This window comes from Podarcis erhardii (assembly GCF_964252035.2).
Source record: "Podarcis erhardii genome assembly, chromosome: 10".
Classification (NCBI taxonomy): domain Eukaryota; kingdom Metazoa; phylum Chordata; class Lepidosauria; order Squamata; family Lacertidae; genus Podarcis; species Podarcis erhardii.
In genome coordinates this window covers 27615962-27639130 of record NC_138500.1, presented here as the reverse complement: position 1 = coordinate 27639130, position 23169 = coordinate 27615962, and positions in this window count along the sequence as shown.

Below are 23169 nucleotides of genomic sequence, written 5' to 3'. Positions count from 1 at the left end.
GAATTCCCCATAAATCATAAATGTTACCTTATAATTTCCATTCTCCCTTATCTCCTTCCCCTGTGTGCATCTGTGGATTTATATTTTGTCTCCAAGTGAGCACTTTGCATTGTGCCAGAAGTCAGTCTCAAAACTGTGTGCTGATTTTTTTTTAACTGCAGAAAGATCATTTTTTGAGAGTGAAAACAATTTGCACTCTTGCAGGAGTTTAGCCTCTCCTGTCCCATGAGAGCTGTGCACCCTTCCTTATAATGTTTTGTTTTGCACTATTAATGTCAGAGACCTACAGAAGCAGCTCCCTCTTGTAAATAAGCCATTTATGGAATCCCTCCATGTGTCTGAATGTGTGCTGGAAATGTTGCCTGTCTTACACATGCTGGTTTATATGCTATTTGTAGTGATGCTTATTTTTGTGTCATGGCTGAGTGACATGTCTCTTCCTTGGCTGGCTGTGGGTTGGGCAGGACATCAGGGGTTTTGTGAGGATAAAGGGAGGGGAAGAACACTGCATGCCCACTTGAGCTCCCTGGAGAAAAGGTAGGATTGTTGGCATCCATCTGTCTCAAAAAACAATGGAGTACACCTCCGGGAGCGAAGTCAAACCACTGGAGAATCACAGCGCCTGCTGTGGCTGCAGAGATGTTAAATCATAACTGCTGCCTCCCATGTTGTTTTTGCTGCATTAGCAGCACTGAAGTGATCTCTTTAAGGCGCAAGCCTGGGCCATATGAATGGAGGTCCTGGGCTGCCCAAACAACCCCCCCCCCTTGGCCTCACATATGTAGTCCAAAGAAAAGCAGAGCAACATGTTTGGCACCAGCTTGGCTGTAGGAGTTACTAGAAGGAGGTGTACAAGGCACCATCCGACTGTCTTAGGGACTCCACACCAGATTTGTGTAAGGTTGACTCTTTAGCCTTTTCTTCTCCCAAAGATGTCCCACAAGGCAGCGGGAACAGATATTTCCTTGGGATTTACTCCCAAAACTTTTCTCTTGGATGAGTATAGCCGTATTTCAAATGTAATTAGCAAATGGCATCTTTCCTCTCAAATCCAGCCGTAGCAGTTCCCAGTTGTTTGCACATTGCAGGCAATCTGAATTGCCCCCGAGATAGTAAAAGGTGGTTTTCCTGCAATGGTAAGATTTTGCTGTTGCTGAAGAAACAAAGCTGAAAGCAAATAAACCAGTCGGTGCCTTGCCTTGGTGCTTCAGCTGTGTATATTTATCCCAAGAAAAGAGCTGATGTTTTCTCTCCTGAATTAATATGCAAATTAGCTTAATCAACACATCCCATGAGCAGGTTTGGAATTATGTATTGTCCTGAATGTTTATTTGGTGCTATTCTTAGCCTTGCTTCTCATGTGTGTGGGGTTTTTCTTTTCTTTTTCCAGAGTTTTCTACCCACATGAAGATAAAATTCACATGGAGATCTGTACCACTTATCTACCTTGAGAATGCTGAGGTTTTTATCCATCAGTGTCAAAATGAATCACTGTTCACTTCCTTATTTAAACGTTGACGCAACTGCTGTCGTGCAGCATGGCAGGTGAGAGTCAACCTGTTATCACGCTGGCACTGGAAAACCATCAGAAGCTTCAGCAAATATCAATTTCTCTGGGGTGCAATGCATTCAGATCTATTTGAGGCTGTGGTAGGGCTGCACTGAAATATGCTCTTTAATTTCTCAAGAGTCCCTCCCTCCTCTGTAACAAGAAGCATCCATATTTCTGCCATAGTCTCAGGGCAGCTGAATTTTTTTGGGGGAATGGTAGGGGGAGAGGGGACAGTATAATTTTTCAGCACAGCACTAAACTGTGGTGCAGTGTGGATTGATCTGGATACAACTTTGCATTATTAGCAAAACATCTGGAAGTTTATAAGTGCTTAGTATATACGTGTGTCATGTGTTTGATGATTGCATGTTTACTCAGAGGTAAGTCCCACTGTGTTCATTGGGGTTTACTTCCAGGCCTGTGTGTATAGAATTGCAGTCTAAATATCTATGAACTGCAGTGCTCCATGATCCTGGAAGGAACTGGTATTTATGCCATTATTCATTTAATTGCATTGAGCTTTGCATTTTGAAAATATCTCACACTCTGCAGGCACTGACATGTATTTTCCTCCATTTCCTTAACCCCCCTTCTTTATTTTGATGTTTAAGTTAGTACCTCATAAATAGTCTCTTTGTGTACTATGATCTTGCCACTGAAGTCAAAGTTAAACATGGTTATAAATCTTTGCACTTTTGGAGGACTTAGCATACCTGCTGCCATATATCAAATGCTTTGCAGCAGGCATGGCTTAGCTTAGGTGATTCCTCCAGAACTAGAAAGGCATCTAACTGAGAGGTACAATTTTCCAGGGAACTTGAAGAAATGTGTTAGGGAACATTTGAGATGAACTCCAGTACTGCACTGACATTGCTACCGCCTGCCTGCTGTTTCCAGCCTTGGTAATTTGTGTGTGTGTGTGTGCTTGAAGGACAGAATCAAAACTCAAATCCTTTCCTCCAGTCCCAAATCATTTTATACCTGATACTTACTGTTCACAGTTTTGGAGGCCGTTCTATGTGTTAAAGACTGGATTCAGTGAGATCTGAATTCGTATTTGGATCCTGAGATCCTCAAACCACAGGACAGAAGAGATCATGTATGGACTTCGCCACAAGCACAAATCCAAAGGAAACAGCAGAGTGGATGCTCTGCAGTTGCTGCTTGATTCCTATTTACAGACGGACAGCCATCTGTTAAGGATACTGTTGTTGTATCCCTGCATTGCAACTCCTGCACCAAGCAGAGAGTTGGACTATAGGACATATCTTATTTTTTTTAATGTAACAAAATTCAGGCACCAGTTGACTGCAATAAAACCACAAAGTGGTTTACAAAACAAACATTACAATTATCATTAGAATATAGTTAAAACAGGTATTTTTAGAACACTCAGGACTAATTAAAATCAACAATATGCTAAAACAGATTAAAATGCACATAATTTCTACATGTCTTGCCTAAACAATAAGGTTTTAAGCAGATGCTGGAAAGAGTTCAGTCAGGGCGCTTGACTAATGTCAAAAGGCAGGGAGTTCCAAAGTCCAAGTGCTGCCACATTGAAAAGATTGATTTCTTACAACTCCTATGAGTCTATGGTTCTGTGTTATCTTCAGCCCTCCTTTTTGATGGAACAGAATAATCCCAACAGGGCTATTGCATGCTTCTACCACACATGACATGTTAGGTATGTGTGTTTGAAGTGAGGTGCACAAGTCCTCCAGCATGGAAACTGAAGCAACAGCCTGGTAAGTGTATGACCGGTTGACCATTTTTAGTATGCAGATTACTGAGCTGGGTGCACTACTAATTTAATCTGGCAAAGCAGTTATTTTTGGTGCATTTATGCCATTCTCCTGCTTCTCGTATATACACACACCAATAGACTATCAGTTTGCTAGTGGTATACATCGATTAGGATTAGCAAATGCCCCCAGGGCAGTCTTGGCCAAGATTAACTCCATATGTGAGTTGTCTTCATGCCTTAAATAACTTCAAGGGTCAATTGGTTCAATTTTGCCCTGGACATCTAGTAAGCTATGGCTATACTGATGCAGGGTTAAGCAGCATGATACCCTCCAGATGTTGTTGAACCACAACTTCCATAAGCCTCAGCCAACACAACCAAATGTTGAGATGACAGCAGCTGTAGTCTAACAACAACTGGGGGATACCATGTTGACTACCTCTCCACTCCTGATCTGCTAGTCTAACCATAATCTTGCTAGAGTGCTTGCATGCATCCCATTGTCAAATTCTCTTCTTTTGCTAGTGTCACTCTCCCCACTGCTCTGTGCACCCCAGAGACAGTCTGATAGCTATATCACGACGGAACACAACTTTCTTAACGGACTCTCTATTGTGTTGATTTTTTAAAATAAAAAATTGACTTGCTTTTGGCCTCCTGACCTTGTGTCCATCTATTGATGCCTAAAAGGGAAAAGCTCCCCCATGAACCACCTTTTTTTCCTGAAGTCGTTGCAATATTTTTATTTTTTATTTTTAGTCCTCCTAGCATATTTGAAGTGTGGCTTCTCATCAGGGGTATTTTACAGACTTCCCTTTTAAGTAACTTCCCTTTTAAGTACCGGTGTCTAGGCTATCATTCTCAAGTTTTACAGAGAGCTGATAGCAAAAGACTTTTGATAGACGTGAAGTTTCTTTTGATTGGCAGATTGCTGCTTTTTCTGCCTTATGTATCCCACCATCACCTCCACACATGAACTAATCTAGCAATGCCTTGCTGTCTTTATATCAAGCAACATAAGCTGTGATCCACCAAATGCAACTTATGACTCACCAAACTGAACATAGCCCACCCAGAAATATTTTACGGCCAACCAGATGCTTGACAACCCCTTTATTTTTTGCTATGGTATGCAGGAGGATTTTCAAGCACCTGGCGCTGGCCCGACTAGTGGATTGCATTCAGGTGAGTGGGTTGCAAGGCATGTAGGTACTACTTTGTCAACATATCCCCAATAATTTACCTGACCATCAACTGATGTAAAGAGATGGAAGTATGCATGTTGTAGAGGGCTGGAACAGCAAATCCAAGGTCATTCAGATCACTGCCATGAACTCAAGAGAAGACTGATAATCATGAAGTTTTGTAGCCATAGCAAACAACAACCATGAGACCACATAAACCAGAGGACCTTAAGCTAAGAACGGAGTTGTTATGGGTGGTCTCTACCACACTTGTATGAAACAAACACCATGAAATCAAATCTCCACTGATCAGTAGCGGACACCATGGTGCGGGCAATGCCACTCACCTGATCTCTGGCTGGTTGTGCCACTTCTGCTTTCTAAGAGGTAGAGGTTGGCAAGGTTGGCAAGGTCAAATCCACTGGCAGGGGTGAATGATTGGTTATATCAGTGCATTTGCACCGCACCACCGACACGGCTGCTTGGCTCCTCCCTTTCTACCTCTAGGTAAGCAGCTGTGAAGCAACTGACCACAGGGGATGCAACTGACCACTACTGCCCCTAATGTGACCATTATTCGTATGCAGCTAGGATGGAGGAATCAAACAGTAAACTGGTATCACTATAGGAGACACTGCTCTGCCAGCAAGTGCATTTGAGGTCAAACCCATATTGCCACCAAGTTACCCTGTGCCAGGAAAATTCAGACTTTTAATGTATTTAGGAATCAATCCTAACCCTCCCTCACCCCAACAAGGGGGCACCAGCACATCCACAGCTCCATCATACATGGTGGGGGACAGGGTGGATGAGGCAAGCAAATTTCTGTGCAAGCCTAGAGCTGACACACTGATCAGACCTAAATTGGGCCTGCCATGTGATGGCAGCAGGGCCATTTCATGATTCATCAGATCCTGGGTCAGCACAGCCCAGCCCCCTCCTTGTCCCTGGAAAACCCTGCTGTGTGGCTTTCCATTGGCTGTTACTAGTGGGACTCTTGCCAATGGAGTTTCTACCCCACCTGCACATCACTCCACAGGCAGCAGCTGGCAGGACGCCAATGAAGGTCAGCAGGTTTGGGTGGAGAGATACCACTGCCCGATTCCAGTCAAAAGAGGGCTTTGGAATGCTCTTCCAGTGGCAGCAGGAGGTTCAAACCCAGCTTTATGCCCTCCTTTCCCTCTGATGAGGCTCCGTGGACTGCTGCACACCTCCAACCTTATTTGTGAAGCCTCAGAATGGCTTCTGCGGATGAGCAATGTTCTGCCATCATCTTCCTGGCCAGTTATAAATAAAGGAAAACAGCAGCTTGGGGGCTTAGCAGTGAGTTGTTGCTAAGCAATAGCAAAGGGTTAGCTCTGTTTCCACTAATGCTACGAGACCTGAGAATACCGGAAAGGGAGATAAGAAGGTGGAATGCTACAGGAGCAGCATTGGGTTGTAAAGTGGATGAATAATTCAAATTCCTTTGGACACACATTACATCTCATAAGCCACAAGCGAATTAAATCTGCCATTGTAGCACCCAATTATCTAACTTTCTTAGGTCCTTCTGGAATTCCTCCCAAACTCCCCTAGCCTAGGCTAACCTAAATAATTGTGCATTGTCTGCTCATTTCTCGCAAGTGCTTAGGTGTGTTTGTGTGATCTAGACTGGATGTCATTGTGGGCTGCATAATGAAAATTTCCATTCCAATAGCCAAGGAGAATGAAACCAAACATTAGACAACGGAAGCAAAAGCAATACCATAAATGCTAGAGCACCTCTGCATAAATCATTGCTACGCCCTTACCAGGAATACAGTTTTCAGGTCCAGGCAACCTGGTGTGCCTTCCTTCTCTCTGTCAAAAGTAAAGAGAACTCAGAAATGGAATGTCAGAAACAGGCAATGAAAATGATTAGGGGCATGGAAGGAGTCCTGGAAGAGGTGAGACTGAAAAGATTAGGGCTGTTTAGATTAGTGAGGAGACATAAGAGGGGCATAAAAATAATGAATAGCACTGAAAAGCTAGATCAGGTACGCCCTCTCATATAACAGAAGAAAACAAAGGGACATCTAATGAAATAAGCTACACATTTAAAGCTGGGAAAAGAGGCAGCTTTTTGACATAACACTTTGGAGGGTGTTATTTGAGAGAGGAAGAATTCATTGGTGCTGGGAATCAGGCATTTAGCAGGGAAGTGGAAGCATATTGCAGCTTGATTCTGGAATCCAACATTCTGCTGTCAGAATACCTAGAATTAGTTTCAGCAGTTAGGTTGTATAAGACCACAACGGATGTTCTGGCACATTCATCACTGTTGTGCTAGTGACACTCCTTGACTCCAGCATAGTGCATAAGGGCAACAATGCTGCCAATGGCAGGGGGGTGGGGGGTGGGCAGGGTAATTGAGAACCAGTTTGGTGTAGTGGTTAGAGCATCAGACTAGGACCTGAGAGACCAGGGTTCAAATCCCCACTCAGACACTACCTTATATACCCACTCAGACATCATAAAGGCAATAAAAAATAAAAATCTCCTTGTGCAGGATCCCATGGGCCTTCTCAAACTACTGGCACAATCCTATGCTCAGCCCCAAATTAAAAGTACCAGTGGCAGAATTTGCTTAGCAGAAAGACCGAAGACAGTTAGTTCAAGACCCCCTCCCAAAGAAAACAGGTTATGTGTGCTGTGCATTCTTCCATTGCATGGACTGTACCACCTGGACTGAGCTTTGAGAAATGCTGTTTGTCTGGGGGGGGGGTGAGAGACAGAGGGTGGGGATCAGCATAGCTGTCATGTAGCTTGTGTTATCATGAGCCAGGATATTAACCCTTGGTTGCTGTTGTTTTAAAAGAGCTCTAAAGATACTGAAGCCAGAGATGAGTAAGCCCCAGGAGACAGTGTCCAAAGCAGTGATTTCCTGGAGGTGGAGCCCCAGCAGACAGTGAGGCCTTGACTCTAGAGAAGGCAGTTCTGTCCTTCTGCAAAAATTCAGATGACTTCTCCCCTGAACTATCTGCAGCTCTAGAAAGCCTTCCTCCACCTCATCATGCGTGGGGGCTATATTTCAATCCTGCTAGAGTACACAACTGCATACAAGAACACCCTGCTTTGAAACTACCAAGAAGGCTTCTTCCAAGGTGGTGGAACTTCACCCACATCTCTCTGCAGGCCTACAGAAAGAAATGATTAGGAACGTATGACCCTCCAGGTGCTGTTAGATCACAACTCCCACCATCTCTTTCCATTTGTCATGCTGGCTAGGGCTGATGGAAGTTGGAGTCCAACAACATCCAGAGGGACACAGGTTTCCATACCTGATAATAAAGCTCCAGTCAGCTCTTAAACTAGTGCTAGAGCAACACTTCCAATGACTCATGTATTCAGCCTAATCTTGATTCTTGTTTTTTTTCCCAGAGAACTCTCCATGGTCCTGACCTCAGCTGTCTTATCTGTGTCACACTTTGCCTGAATAATATTCAGTGGATATCCCCTAGGAGCAGGAGATGTGACTACAATCTCATACATTGCTTTGGTGAATCCAAGACAAACCCTGCCCCCAGTGTAGACATGACATGGATATCTGAGGCGCTTGATACATAAATCCTTAGGTGCTTGTTGCAAATGATTCTGTTGATGTCCATACTTGTGTAAAATTGGTTTGTTCTGGTATGCCCACTCTATTACCTATGCATTCCTTATATATTTCTAAAATGCATGAAAATCTTGGAGCAAAAATTTAAGAGTAGAAAACAAAAAAATGTGTGTGTATGTGTGTGTAACAGCCCCAATGAGGTTCTTATCTAACCCCTTCTATTGCAGGCCCGCTTGACACACAGAAGACAGATTTATGGTTATGTGATCACACTTTTCATAAAATTGGATGTTTAACTGTGCAATCCTAATATTGCATAAAACTCATTTAGTGGCAATAAATAAGGAGACATTAAAAGTCCAAGCTAGCATCTTCACAGTAAACATTGACAGCTGTATTGATGTGTTCAAACAGCCATTGCTTGAGCTCCTTATTCACACAGTGATATATGATGTGGGACATTTTCACTCTCTCTGTAAGGATGCTGTAACGGGGAACAGCTGCTATCACATCATCAGCCTGCCTGCCTGTAGTAACTGGGATCAGGCCTCAGCCATTATGGTGTGAAGGAGCGATCTTCACAGATAGAAAGTGAAAGAATGCCCTTTCATTTTTGCAGCTCCATCCATAGGTCAAGAAAGTGGGGTGACATTCTTCATGGACATTTTTAGTGGACATACAAATGTTTTATGTTTTTCAGAGGCAGGACAACTTTCCAGTAAACCAGAGATGACAGCGTCATTTTAGGAGCAACTGTAATTAGTGTCATGGCCCAGGAAGCTTACAGCAAGTTCATGCTCCCTACTAAGAGCCACCAGTACCTCATTCAGGGCTCTCCCAGCTGGATGAGGTCTGGAAAAATCCAGCTGCATTGATTTGTATATCTTCTGGAATTATTCTCAATCAATTAGCTTCATCGGTTTAGCATTATGTAAGTGTGTTTGTACCGGTTTTAAAGAAGCCACTCTCCTTCATTCCCTTACTGACATAAATTTCTTGATGGTAGTACAGCAGAAAAGTCAAAGGTGTAAGTTACTGTAGGAAAGAATATAGTACGGATAATGGGAATAATGATACAGTTCATCTAAACAAGGAATTATAACCCCAAACTGTTTGTTTTATGTTAAGTATTTTTACCCTGCTCTTCAGCTGAAAAAAGATTCCTAGGGCAGCTTACAAGAATCAATAACAAGCAGTCCCTGCCCTCAGGCTTACACAATGCAAAAGGAAAAGGGGTTTGAAGACAAGAGAGGGATTCATCTCATGTGATTTCTTCTAAGCAACTTTCTACAGTGCAGCATTCTGTGCTTGTGTTTCTCTAGTTGGACACACTGGTTTAGCTGGTAGACAATTGTCCAATCTCACCACAAAGATCTACATTATGCAGGCTCTTGATATCTTTAAATTCTATGAAGGCAACTGTGCATAAAGCAACTGCAACAAATCAAGAAAAATGGGAAGACACTAACATTTCTTGGGATTGAGGTTAATGAAGACACCATAAAAATTAGAGAAACAACCATCCTATGGCAACATGGGGGCCAATATGTTTCAGCAAATGGTTGGGTTGTTCACCCATGAAGTAAAATTGGGACATTAAAGACATTTCTACCTGTATGAGCTCAAACCACTGTACCACAAAACTTCTCTCCAGTTTCCTAGGATTGCGAAAATTCCCAATGGAGAATGTCGCTATCCTTTCAAAGATACCACACACACACACACACACACACACACACACACACTGTTTCATACAATTCTGCACTCACACGAGGCTGCTCAGAAACAAACTAGACAATAATTGCATATGTGTGGCCTTAAGTGCAGAGATTTAATACATTAATTATCTGCATAGGGACCCTGATCCAGGCAGAGAACCTAGCATAGGGGATTAGGGACTTTACTATTTGCCCCCACCATATGTCCCCAGTTTCTATTGAGGGACTGCACTGGCAAGCTGCATAGGGGAAAAGCTTTCATTTACTTCAATGGGTCAATTCCCCATGCAAATCTCAGGTATGAGGCATCTAATCTGATTTAGGACCATAGCAGGGGACACAAAGTTAAAGCCCTACCCCTTATAGACATGTATGCATGAAGGTTCTAATCAAGACTGGAGGGCCCATGCTGGCAAGAAGGTTACCCACCCCCACCCCCCAACACAAAACTAACATATTGTCTAGTTAGGTTCTGGGCATCCTTGTATGTGTGAAGCACTGGATCGTGAAATCCAATGAATGAGATTGCAAGATATGATAGCCATGGATCTTCTCCAAAGATGAAATTAGTGCTCTACAGAACCGATGCCCTATATATGTTGTGCATGATATTTGATGATGCTCAACCTCTGCAGCCCAGTTGTGTAGAAACAAAATGTTGCATTCCACTGTTTGCAACAACCATGAAATTAGTCAGTGCAATCCTTGTATTGATGCTCCTGCCATGAAAAGAATAGATGTGAGCTCTGAGTGATCCTTCCTTGGGGGAACAGAATGTACTGCAAAGCTTGGCTCTTAAGAGGGCATAGCTGCATAGCATAGAGATTATGATGTAAATGATTATTTATGAGTTACATAAAGGTATTGCTCTCCATTGTACTGACTTCTGAGGAAGCTGTTATGCAAGAAGCTCATTTGGACAAATCAAGATAGATGGCATTTTACTCCGTGTCCTGTCCTTTGCGGTTGATGGTCACAATGCGTGGGGACAGCCATTCCTCCTGCTTATTCAGGAGCAGCATGGCAGCTCTGCTAAAGAAAACAGATTCTTGTACATAATAACTTGTCCCCGACTCATGTAGCTTCTAATGGAGGCAGAGGTAAAGGGTGAAGTGTACAGATGGAGTGGTAACATGATGGGGTGGCTCTGAGCTAATGAGGCACTCTCTTCATAATTTGCAAATGACACTTTATTCTCCAGCTCTCGGTATTTAACTCGGAAGTCATCAATGTCCATGCATCATTGGAGGCCCACTCTCATTTTGCAGCGGGGAAATCAAATTATTGTTGTTATTAGTCATTAGGTATTATTATGTAGTTATTAGGCATGATTATAGTGTTCTAGGAGCATAAACAATAATAGAGTCCAGACCATCTCAGAGTGGACCTACTGAAATATATGCACCAAAGTCAGTAATGGCTCTTCATTTCAATGCATCTACTCTGAGCAGGGCTAGCATTGGTGACAACCCTTGATTTTTGACAGCCAGCAACCCCTTATGACATGTTTACCCCCCTTAAGTTAGTGGTATATAATGTCTAATGATAATAATAATAATCACTGCCATCATCACCATCACCATTGTCAAAATTTCACTGGATTTTGCCAGCATGTGGATTGGCCCTGAATGATCCACATACAGATGTTTCAAAATGATGCCCTCACTGAAGGAAAACACTGGAACACAATTTGGAGTTTTGCAGGGATGGGAGAAAATCATTTGGTGGAATGCTCCACAGATGGGAACAGCTTTGCCGAAGAGAGCTTTTTCTCCGCCAGCAGTTCACTGTTCAGAAAATGCTGAAGTGAGATTGCGGGTAATAAATAACCATTCTCTCCTAAGCTGGAATGGCTGCATATGGGGTGTTTAGGAATCTGTGGTGGAAAACATACCATGCATTGCAAATGAAGGATAAAAGGGATGGGTTGCAACTAAGATTAATTTTCTCACAGAGAAGCCTGTTTTGCTAATTGCTTTTTGGATGGGAGGAGGGGAGAAGAAGAATTTTTAGATACCTTCATCTGTTTCCTCCTTCAAAACCCCACCCCTCCTTTCAAAGATGAAATGTTTGTCATTTCTGCCTTTTCCACAGTTGGGATGTTCATTTCCTTAGAGGATTCTGGGGTTTGCTTATAAGCTTTACCGCTGCAATTGCTTACATATTTCTCCCCGAGGTAACAGAACTGATTTATTTGCAATCAGTGACAGACATCATGAGATAAGCTCCACCACAGCGTTTCAAATGAGAATCAAGACTTCAGCAAACTATCCTTGTTGATGCATGACCAAGGGAAAAGTTCATTTATTTCTGGGAATGTTTGCCCAGACTCTTGGGGAAGGTAAGAATAGCTTTTTATTGTTTTTGTAATTACACACACACACCTAAATCCAAAACATAAGTATGGCTTTTACACAAAATCTGGCCACACAAAAGCCAGCCCAAAGGAAAAACAAAGCTGGGCACTAAATTACACTAAATTGCTTTAGTAATCATATTCTTAAGTACCAAAGAAGCACCGGAACCCAACACATCTAAATAACAGCAAAATCCTGAATGCTGGCTTACAGCTTATAGGTGTATCACTGTAGTCATAATACAGGATTTTTTTTTTTTTTTTTTTTTTTGCAGGGGGATACTGAATTCAATAAACACAGAATCAATAGGGTCATGTCCACATGGCAGTTTATTGTGGACTTGGTCCTGCTCATGCTTTTTCACAGCATTGACACAATGTCATCCTCATTCAAATGCAATCCCTCCCCTCCCCGCAATTTAATCAGAATCTACCATTTACATGCCCTCCCCTTGTATTGGATTTTCAGCAGACAGAAATGGTCGATCTGGTTTAAATGGGAAAATACAAGACAATATTCTGATGAGGAAGATGCCGTGTGGATGCTGTTAAAAACAAAACACAACCTTACATGCATGAGCTGCACCAAGCCCACAATAAGCTGCTGTGTGGAACTGCCCTAGGGAGAGCAATGTTTAATTTCCTTCCTTCCTGTTTTTACTGTCATGGTCTCCCAAGGAACTCAAGTCTCATCTGCTCTATACATTTAAAGGAGTATCACATACCACATAAGCAGTCATGCCTACCTCCAAAGAATCCTGGGAACCATAGGGGCCAACTCCTAGGGGCTGAGGTCCCTTTGGGGGCCCCAATAAAATATTTGAGGGGGCTGCCTCCCAAAGTTGATGGGCATTGTCATTCACCATATTTTGTGATTGATTATGCAAGTCGGGGTTTCCTTGGGTCTCCCAATATTTCATTCATGTTGGTACCCCTGCTGAGAACTGTAACTTGTTAAGGGTACTCAGAGGTGTTAGGTGATCCCTATTCCTCTCATACAGCCACAGTTCCCATAGTTCCCTGCCATAGGTGCCATATTGGGGGCTGGGAGCCTGCAGGCCTTGGCCCCCACAAAACTCACACTGTGGCTACCCAGCCGCCATGTATCATTTGATGTATTCTGTTTCGTTTTCAAGAGTTCCGCAAGTAAAAGTTTGAATAGCATTTTTATGGGCCTGGACAATGATTTCTTCCAAAAGGAGTCAGTTCTTATGCTTCCAGTTGCTTCAAACTACACAATATTAATAAAAAAGGTGCACCCAGGGTGTACCCAAAAAATTATTACTCAGCCCCAAATGGCAACTGGCAAAGCCCACTCTTCTCGAAGAGCGAGATGCTGCAACAGAAATGAAGGAGACGGGGGGGGGGGGGGGGGAAGCAGCCTTTTACAGGCAACCCTCTGCCCTGAAGGCCGTTGGCCAAAACAGGCTCCTCTCCTTTGATGGAAGCAATATGAGGCCTCCTCCTTCACTGAGATAGAGCAAACACAGTCCCAACTCAGGGCTGGAAGTGATATCTCATGCAATTCCTTCCAACTTCACAGATTGACAGCCCTCCCTTCCAGGCTCTCAAATGCTTCCCACTAATTCTTATTATCTCCTGTGGGCATACCAATGCAGTTGTCTGGAACAACTGCAGAAAGCTGTCAGAGAAAAACCTGTAACAAGGGAAAGAAGAAAATGAGGCAGGCAAAAGAAGACAAGGAAAAGGAGAAGGTCCTTGGCTCAGAGCTTCCTCTGAAAGGGATTTCCTATTGTTTTTAAAAGCACCTTTTACCTCAGCTGCATGGCTCCTTTCTCAGGCCTGTGGACGCCAGCTGGGAAGAAACAGGTGCAAAGCTGGTTCGCTTTATGAAGTGGCTTCTTGCCTAATAGCCTCTGAACTCCGGCCACCAAATGCATTGCAATTACAATCCCAACCTTGTCCCAGCAATGCCAGAGCAATCTGCAAGCCAGGCAATGCATCCAAGTTTTGTTTAAAACCTGGATCCCTAAGCAGCATATGCCAGAATCTCCATGCCCTCCTTGGCCAGACACTCCCATCCTTTTTCGACTGGGGAGGATCCAGACCCTTGCAATGAAGCGGTTCAGGAGGTTATTAAAATGGAGAGCAAAAAACTTCCTTGATAACTAAAGCATCAAAAAAAATCACTTAAACAGCAAAGTGTGCATGGGTGTGTATGGCTGAATGAGTTTTTCTCCACCCTATCAAACACCCTTCCAGGCTCTTGCTGTAGGCTGGCAGTATCAGTGAAGAAGTGCCTTTGTGTTCCTCCATCTTTCCCTATTTTTAAAAATGAGGGTAATAAATGAGATTGGTTTATGCCAGCCAGCATTTTCTCCTGGGGTTGTGTATGTGTGTCAGTCACCCAGGAAGGCACTAGATCCCTTAGATCAAAGTCTTTCAATGCTCTCCCACACACACCTATAAATCACCCACAGCAAGCTCTTTATGGGGTCATAGTGACCCCCCCCTCTGGTTAGTCTCAATGTGACTTTGGATATGGTTGTTACTGAGCAATGACTGTCTTATTGTCATTGCAGGACATTGCAGAAGCCATACATAAGCTTCAGAAACAGATGTGTCAGGTCTGAAACAATGCCTATCTGTAGTCCAAAAATGTTAGAAAAACATCTGCCAGGTTGAATGAGGGCTTAATTACATAGTGTGTTGCTTGCTGGAGGGAAAGTTTCTCAAAATTCCAAAATAAATGGCTCCATACTCAGGAAAAACAAAAACAAAAAACCCTCACACACTCCACAAAAATATTGTTATGGATTTGTGGTGGGGAAGAGAAATCCTTCTACTCCCTGGATCCAGCAAGTGTTAAAATATAAGTCAGACTAGCTTCCTGATGAGGGGATTGTCTGGGTGATGGGCCATTAAGGGGAACAAAGGTAGCTGTTTTAAATTATGATACTTTTATTGAAATGATGTTTTATAATTTTATACTTTTACAGAAGCTGCTTTGGGAGAGCTTCTGCCCTGAGTGATGACTGAAAAAATGTGTAAAATAAATAAAATAAATGAATATGTGCATTGCTGGTAAAGCTGACCACACACATTTCCCTCTGCCTTGCAATGTTCATCTCTGCTCCGTTGAGCTGCCTGAATATGTATTTTAATGCAATTGTGGATCTGCATTCCCATTAGGGAAACTTGTTCCTACACAGGACTGCTTGCCCAGGGATCTTCATATGTGAGGAGAAGATAACTTTAAATAGGACTCAAATACTGAGCTTTATACAGGCTACAGTACTTTTTAAATTGCTGTATTGTCACTCCATAAATCAGGAGTGGGGAACCTGTGGTCCTCTGGATGTTGCTGGATTCCAAACAGCTCCATCCAATATAGCCCAAGCTCAGGGATGTTGTGTACCAGTGATTGGTTGGGACAAATGGGATACTGCCCAATTAAGCTCAACCAGTTCCCACTTTCTAGTCCTTGCTTACAACCAGTCCAGGGGGCAGCATGGGCTGTTGGCCTTCTCCTTAATATCAGTGTTGGCTTCATAGAACTCAAGAAGGAGGAGGATGGAAACATAGCCAAAATTTCCACCTGTCATTAGCACTGGCTCCACCTACTGGTGGCCTCCCAGTCTTCTTCCATCCCACCAGTCCCAGTGGAAACCAATCTCCACTGAAGGGAGCTGTACCCTAACAGAGTCTGGAGGGTCTGGAGATAATCAGCTCTGTCCCTACATCCTGCAACATTATTATTCCTTGTAACTAGGAATTTTCATTTCCCCGTGTTGCCAAAATGACTCATTTCCAATCCTCTTCTATCTTTCTAAATCCTTTTGTTTGGGCTTTTCTTTCTTTCTTTTTTCCCTTTGCTCCATTTCTACTAGCATTTGAAAACTCTCCCAGTTTAGTAACCTCTGCAGATTTCATTAACCTGCTGTTTATTTTCTTTTCCAGATCAATTAGTGAAGGCAATAAATTAAATGAAACCTAACACCAATTGCTCTGGCACCCCAAGTAGCTACCTCCTCCAAAAACTCGGCACACCGCCATTTATCATTACCACTCATTAATGGGCTCGTGGTCCGTTTACAATCCATGTGGCAGCACTTCTAACCAGAGGCAATTTAAGTCAATTTTTCAAGGAAGGTTTTGCGAGACATGGTATCGAGTGCTTTATGACGCCCCCAATTCTGTTGCGTTCCCTTGTCTCCTCTAATATTAATCATTCTATTTTTAAGATATCAAGTCTCCCTGGAATGATTTAGCCTGCATTGTTTGTAGGGGTAGCTTCTGCATTCAGGTAAAAAAAGAGTAAAGGGCGGAAAAAGCACACTGGGTGAGTTTTTATGCTGAAAATAAGATGCAGGAAAAGAGCTATGCAAACAATAAGCATTACATTTACTATAACCACATACTTTTCTGGCTGGGTGTTCTCAGATATGTACAACACCTGGGAGACCAGGGTTCAAATTCCCACTCAGCCATGAACCTCACTAGGTGACTTTGGACCAGTCACTGCCTAAAATACCTCAACGGGTTGTGGTAGGGATTAAATGAGGAGGGGGGGGAATATATGTAAGTCTTGGGCTTTTTTCTTGTACAGCCAGTGACCATTTTGCATGGGGGTTTCGTTCCCAGCCCTGTGTGTGTCGGCAGATAAGCACATCCTGCCCTCATTCCACCCAACTTCCATTCCGCCTTTTTAGTGATGTGTTTAGAGACATTTTTGGTTACTTTTGGGTTCGGGGCGCTCCCATCAACACAGCTGAGCTGGCTGGGTCTGGTGGGAGTTTTAGTCCAAAACATATGGAAGGCAATGGGTTGGGGAAGACTGGTTGACAGCCTTTTTTTTAAAAAAAAAGAGAGACAAAAGTTGAAAATTCAGAGGGAGTCCTAGAACCACTTTTAGCGGTGTACTTAGGTAAAGGGACGTGGGTGGCACTGTGAGTTAAACCACAGAGCCTAGGACTTGCCGATCAAAAGGTTGGCGGTTCGAATCCCCGTGATGGAGTGAGCTCCCGTTGTTCAGTCCCAGCTTTCAAACTGCCAACCTAGCAGTTTGAAAGCACGTCAAAGTGCAAGTAGATAAATAGGTACCGCTCCAGCAGGAAGGTAAACAGCGTTTCCGTGCGCTGCTCTGGTTCGCCAGAAGCGGCTTAGTCATGCTGGCCACATGACCTGGAAGCTGTACGCCAGCTCCCTCGACCAATAAAGCCAGATGAGTGCCGCAACCCCAGAGTCGGCCACGACTGGACCTAACGGTCAGAGGTCCCTTTACCTTAGGCACTTGAAAGTCATTCATAAGGAATCAATGTATGTCACATGTTGGCATGCTATAAGCATGAGGCGCTTGGACAGCATCAGCCTTGTCACAATGCAACGGCATGTGAAATTGAGTCAGTTTATGTTCCCATCTGCAGTCCCCATCCCCACCTGCTTTGGCTTCTTCGGTATTCTAGGAATCACTAAGATTCAGGTAGTAGTTATCTTTTCCGTTCCTCGGTCAGAGCACACATCACATCAGAGAGCATAGGAAGAGAGTGACGTTCACTCTGAGAAGCTGGCTGAAGAGTAGACCGGGGGAGCAACCATAAAGAGACAGGAAGGACACCAAAGGTACATGGAGGCAGAGGTGGGGAAACCTTTTATGTTACCTTCAGGGGCCACATGCCACTGTGGACAAAGCTAGAGGCCAAAGTGGGCAGAGCAAGGAATGTGAACTTTATCTTCATACAGTAATATTGTTTCCACACATCCCCTCACTATCCTCTATCCAGGCAAGAAAGAGGCATTATTATTATTAAAATTAAATGTATATACCACACTTCTTTCCTAAGGAGCCTAGGGTGGTACACAACAAGTAATAAAACCATAAAAACATCTATCTATTTATCTATCTATCTATCTATCTATCTATCTATCTATCTATCTATCTATCTATCTCTCTCTATGTATCTATCTATCTATCTATCTATCTATCTATCTATCTATCTATCTATCTATCATCTATCTATCATCTATCTATCTATCTATCTATCTATCTATCTATCATCTATCTATCTATCTATCTATCTATCTATCTATCTATCTATCATCTATCTATCTCTATCATCTATCTATCTATCATCTATCTATCTCTATCATCTATCTATCTATCATCTATCTATCTATCTAATCTTAAAAATGATTCCACTACAGATGAAGACTGGGAAAGTTCTCAAAGCGTCTAACATTCTCCTTTTCCCTTCCTCCCCCACAACAAACACTCTGTGAGGTGAGTGGGGCTGAGAGACTTCAGAGAAGTGTGACTAGCCCAAGGTCACCCAGCAGCTGCATGTGGAGGAGCGGAGACGCGAACCCGATGCACCAGATTACGAGTGCTCTTAACCACTACACCACACTGGCTCTCAAAGGCCCATCTGCTCCATCATTCTATTCTCTGAGAAGCATCTGATTTCAGCAGCACTCTCCCCATGTTAACGATATTTTATTGAAATATAAAAAGTCAATGAAACGTATTGAATTGAGATTACTTTTTTGCAGCTGTGGTGTATCTCACAAATAAACAACATAAGGAACCCCAGACAAGCCTATAGAGTGGAACTCACAGTTCTGAGGCAGAGAGCAGAAGTAAAAGAGAAATGTGGAAGACTTTAGCGAAGATAAAAATTAACTTCAGGGAATGCACCAGGTGAAGTCATCCAGCGTGAAGAAGTGTTCTAGAGGATTCAAAAGCTTGCTCACAAGTTTGGCTGGCCTTGTTAACAATATTGGCTTATGATGGTTCTCATATAAATGTGAAATATATATGAAATGTGGCAGCTGCCAACTCGGATGGCTTTAAAAGAGAGCTGGACAAATTTATGGAGGGTAAGGCTCTCAATGGATACTATATTCTCCTTCCACTGTCAGATACAGGATGCCTCTGAATACCAATTTGCTGGCAGCCACAAGTAGGGAGAGCACTGTTGTACTCAGGTTCTGCCTCTGGGCTTCCCAGAGGCATCTAGTTGGCCACTGTGAGAACAGGATATTGGACTAGATGAACGTTTCGCCTGATGCATCAGGACTCTTATTATATTCTTACATTTTTATCATCATCATTGTCAGATTGCAGAAAGGGGCTGAAGCTGAAGGACAATGGATTGTTTACCACCGCCTGGTGAATTCACAGCTAAGAGAAGATTAAATGGGTGACTTCCCAGGTCACACTGTTATGCTACACACCGGCTCACCCATATTTCAAGGGATGTATAAAAATATCTGGGCATCTTAGGGGCAGCAATTAGGTACAGGGTCTATGTAAACAAAAGCTACTTTCTGGATAGTTGAGAAAGGGAAAGGCCTGTTACTGCCATTCCTACAAGACACCACTTTTACTGAGATTATTATGGAGAGGACACTAGAGCCAAGATAGCAAAGGCTAGGGCCGAAAGGAACTGTGTGCTTAATGTACTGTAATTATAACTGCAAATTGAACTTCAGCCCAAGGCTTTACAGCAAAGCCTATAAAAACTAAAATCAATTTTAATCTTTAAGGGCACTTTGCTACATTCTTCTCTGCCAAGGCTAGGTCAGACCAGGTAGGAGCTGCAAAATATGATCTTCATCTCCTTTTGCTATAAATATCATTTCCTGTATCAAAAATCAGATCGCTACCAACCACATTACATTTCCCCTGTGGAAAATTATCTATAAGCTAGCACATTTTTTTCTAGGGTGGGATGTCTGTTTGACTCCTGTTTTGGAGACTGAGACCTAGGCATGCGCAAAACATTTGTGTTTGTTCCATTTTTAAGTCTAAGGCATGGACATATTTTAATGATGACCCATCCAGCTTGCACTGCCACCACCATTCCTACAATTTCCATTGTTTGGGAATGTGATTCCCAAGATCAAGGAGTATACAACTGGACACTATTTTGAATCAAAATGGCGGGCCAACTTTCAAAATTGCACCAATCTTTTGGTTTTAAAGAATTACTGAGCAATGCTGGGTTCAAGGCTGCTAGTTACTTATAAAAACCTTCTAAGTAGGATAGTTGGCTGAGGTGTCTATCTCCAGTTTTCAAAGACACTGGTCCTAGGTCTGCAGGACCCACCACCCGACACAAACAAGAATAAATAAGACATAATTTGTATTTGTAGGACAGAAAAGTTAACTGCAGGAGGGCTCTGGCTAATTGTTCATTGCTATTAGCTCACTATTATTAGATGATGTAGCAAGCATGATATTTTTCATATAAATAAAAATCGTGCTTTTTCTTTTTGCTTAAAATAGATATAGAGTGGAGCAAATAATTAAATATATCCATCAAATTGTTCAATGCATTTCTTCACAATATATTTGAATAAATAATTCAGCTCCTTAATTATTCATCTGGCACTAATTAATATTTTTAATCATCCAGACACCACTCCCACAACTTTGCACATTTTGAAATATATTATGGTGAGCAGTTACACAGAATTCTAAGGCCCTACTCACAGCAGTAAACTTGAGCACACATGTTTATGTTCTTTCCTGTGCTACCAAGATAATGCCCTTCCTTATGTCCCATCATGATTTCCAACATTCTCCAACCAACAATAACAACATAGCAAGAGTACAAATCTGAATATATCCCAGCTTTAAGCATATTTATGTGGGAGTAAGTTAAAATAAAATTAATGAGATTTACATAAATGCATAAGAACATGTGAAGAACTAGGGTGGATCAGACCAAAGGTCCATTTGCTCTGTCGTTCTAGCAGTTGTTAGCCAGATTATCCCCCCCCCGAAAGTGCTTTAGTTTGGCAGGGACAGCTGATTAATAATAATAATAATAATAAATTTTATTTATATCCCGCCCTCCCCAGCCGAAGCTAGGCTCAGGGCGGCTAACAACACTAAAATAGTGCAACATTCTAAAAACATTATAAAAATTAATTAAAATCAAAATTGATGGCAACCATACTAAAGTTCTGTAAAGATTGCCAAAGGAGGGAGTCAGGCTCCGCCCTGACCAAAGGCCTGGTGGAACAGCTCTGTCTTGCAGGCCCTGTGGAAAGATGTCAAGTCCTACAGGGCCCTTGTCTCTTGTGACAGAGCGTTCCACCAGGTTGGAGCCGCAGCCGAAAAAGCTCTGGCTCTAGTTGAGGCCAGCCCAACCTCTCTGTGGCCTGGGACCTTCAAGATGTTTTTATTTGAAGACCATAAGTTCCTCTGTGGGGCATACCAGGAGAGGCGGTCCCGTAGGTACGAGGGTCCTAGGCCGTATAGGGCTTTGAAGGTTAAAACCAGCACCTTAAACCTGATCCTGTACTCCACCGGGAGCCAGTGCAGCTGGTATAGCACTGGATGAATGTGATCTCGCAGCGAAGATCCCGTAAGGAGTCTCGCCGCGGCATTCTGCACCCGCTGGAGTTTCCGGGTCAGTCTCAAGGGCAGCCCCACATAGAGCAAGTTACAATAATCCAGTCTGGAGGTGACCGTCGTGTAGATCACAGTGGCTAGGTCAGGGCGAGAGAGATAAGGAGCCAACTGCTTAGCTTGGCGGAGATGAAAAAATGCCGCCTTTGTTATAGCTGCAATCTGCGCCTCCATGGAGAGGGAGGTATCGAAGATTACACCCAAACTCTTAACGGACGGTGCTGGCACTAATTGCACCCCCGCAAGAGATGGGAGTTGCCCCCCAATCCCATATCGTCCCGTCCCAGCCAGAGGACCTCTGTCTTCAAAGGATTTAACTTCAACCGGCTCCCATGTAACCATTCAGCCACAGCTTCCAAACATCTGGTCAGTGTGTCTGGGGCCGAGTCAGGATGGCCATCCATCAACAGAGTTGGGTGTCATTGGCATACTGATGGCAGCCCAGCCCAAAACTCCGGACAAGCTGGACGAGGGGGCACATAAAGATGTTAAAAAGCATTGGGGAGAGTATTGCACCCTGGGGCACTCCACACACCAAGGAGTGGCGTGATGACAATTCCCCCCCAAGCGCCACCTTCTGTCCCCGACCAGAGAGAAACGAGCGCAGCCATTGAAGGACTGTGCCCTGGATCCCCACGTCGGCAAGGCGGTGGTCTAGGAGTTCGTGATCGACCATGTCAAAGGCTGCTGACAGGTCTAGAAGAATCAGCAGCCCCGACCTGCCTCGATCCAGCTGCCTGCGGAGATCATCTGTTAGGGTGACCAGAGCCATCTCGGTCCCATGACCAGCGCGGAAGCCGGACTGGAATGGATCCAGAGCCGATGTTTCATCCAGAAACCTACCAAGCTGTTCAGCAACCGCTCTCTCAATCACCTTACCCAGGAATGGAAGATTCGAAACCGGGCGGTAATTGGATCGATCTAAGGGATCTAATGATGTTTTCTTTAAGAGCGGGCGCACCACTGCCTCCTTTAGTTCCCCTGGGAATGTCCTGGTGCCAAGGGACAAATTGATGATATCCCCCAGGGGGCCCCGCACCTCGTCTGGACACACTCTAATCAGCCAAGATGGGCACGGGTCGAGAGGACAAGTGGTGGGCTTTCCAGCTCGGAGGAGTCTGTCCACATTGGCTGGGGATATCCGGTCAAAGTGGTCCAATACTGGACCCGAGGACAGTCAAGGGGCCTCCAGTTCCTTTATTGTATCCAAATTGGCAGGGAGGTCATGGTGGAGCAACAGGACCTTCTCCGCAAAAAAGCTCGCAAATGCCTCACAGCTGTGTGTCAAATTGTTATTTAAATTTGGCTGTCCTTCAAGGGACGTTAAAGACCGAATTATACTAAATAATTGCGCCGGGCGAGAGCTAGCAGATGCAATGGAGGCCAAGAAGTAGGACTTCTTAGCGGCCTTCACTGCCATCTCGTAGGTTTTCATAAAAACCCTATAAGATGTTCTTGAAGCTCCGTCACGGGCACCCCGCCATACTCGCTCTAGCCGTCTGAGGTCCCACTTCATTTTCCGGAGCTCCTCGGTAAACCAGGGAGCCCGGTTTCTGCGGGGTCGCAGAGGGCGCTTAGGTGCGATCTCATTGATGGCTGCCAGGAGCTGGGTATTCCTTTAAAAAAAAAAAATATTACTTTTAGAGCTTACAA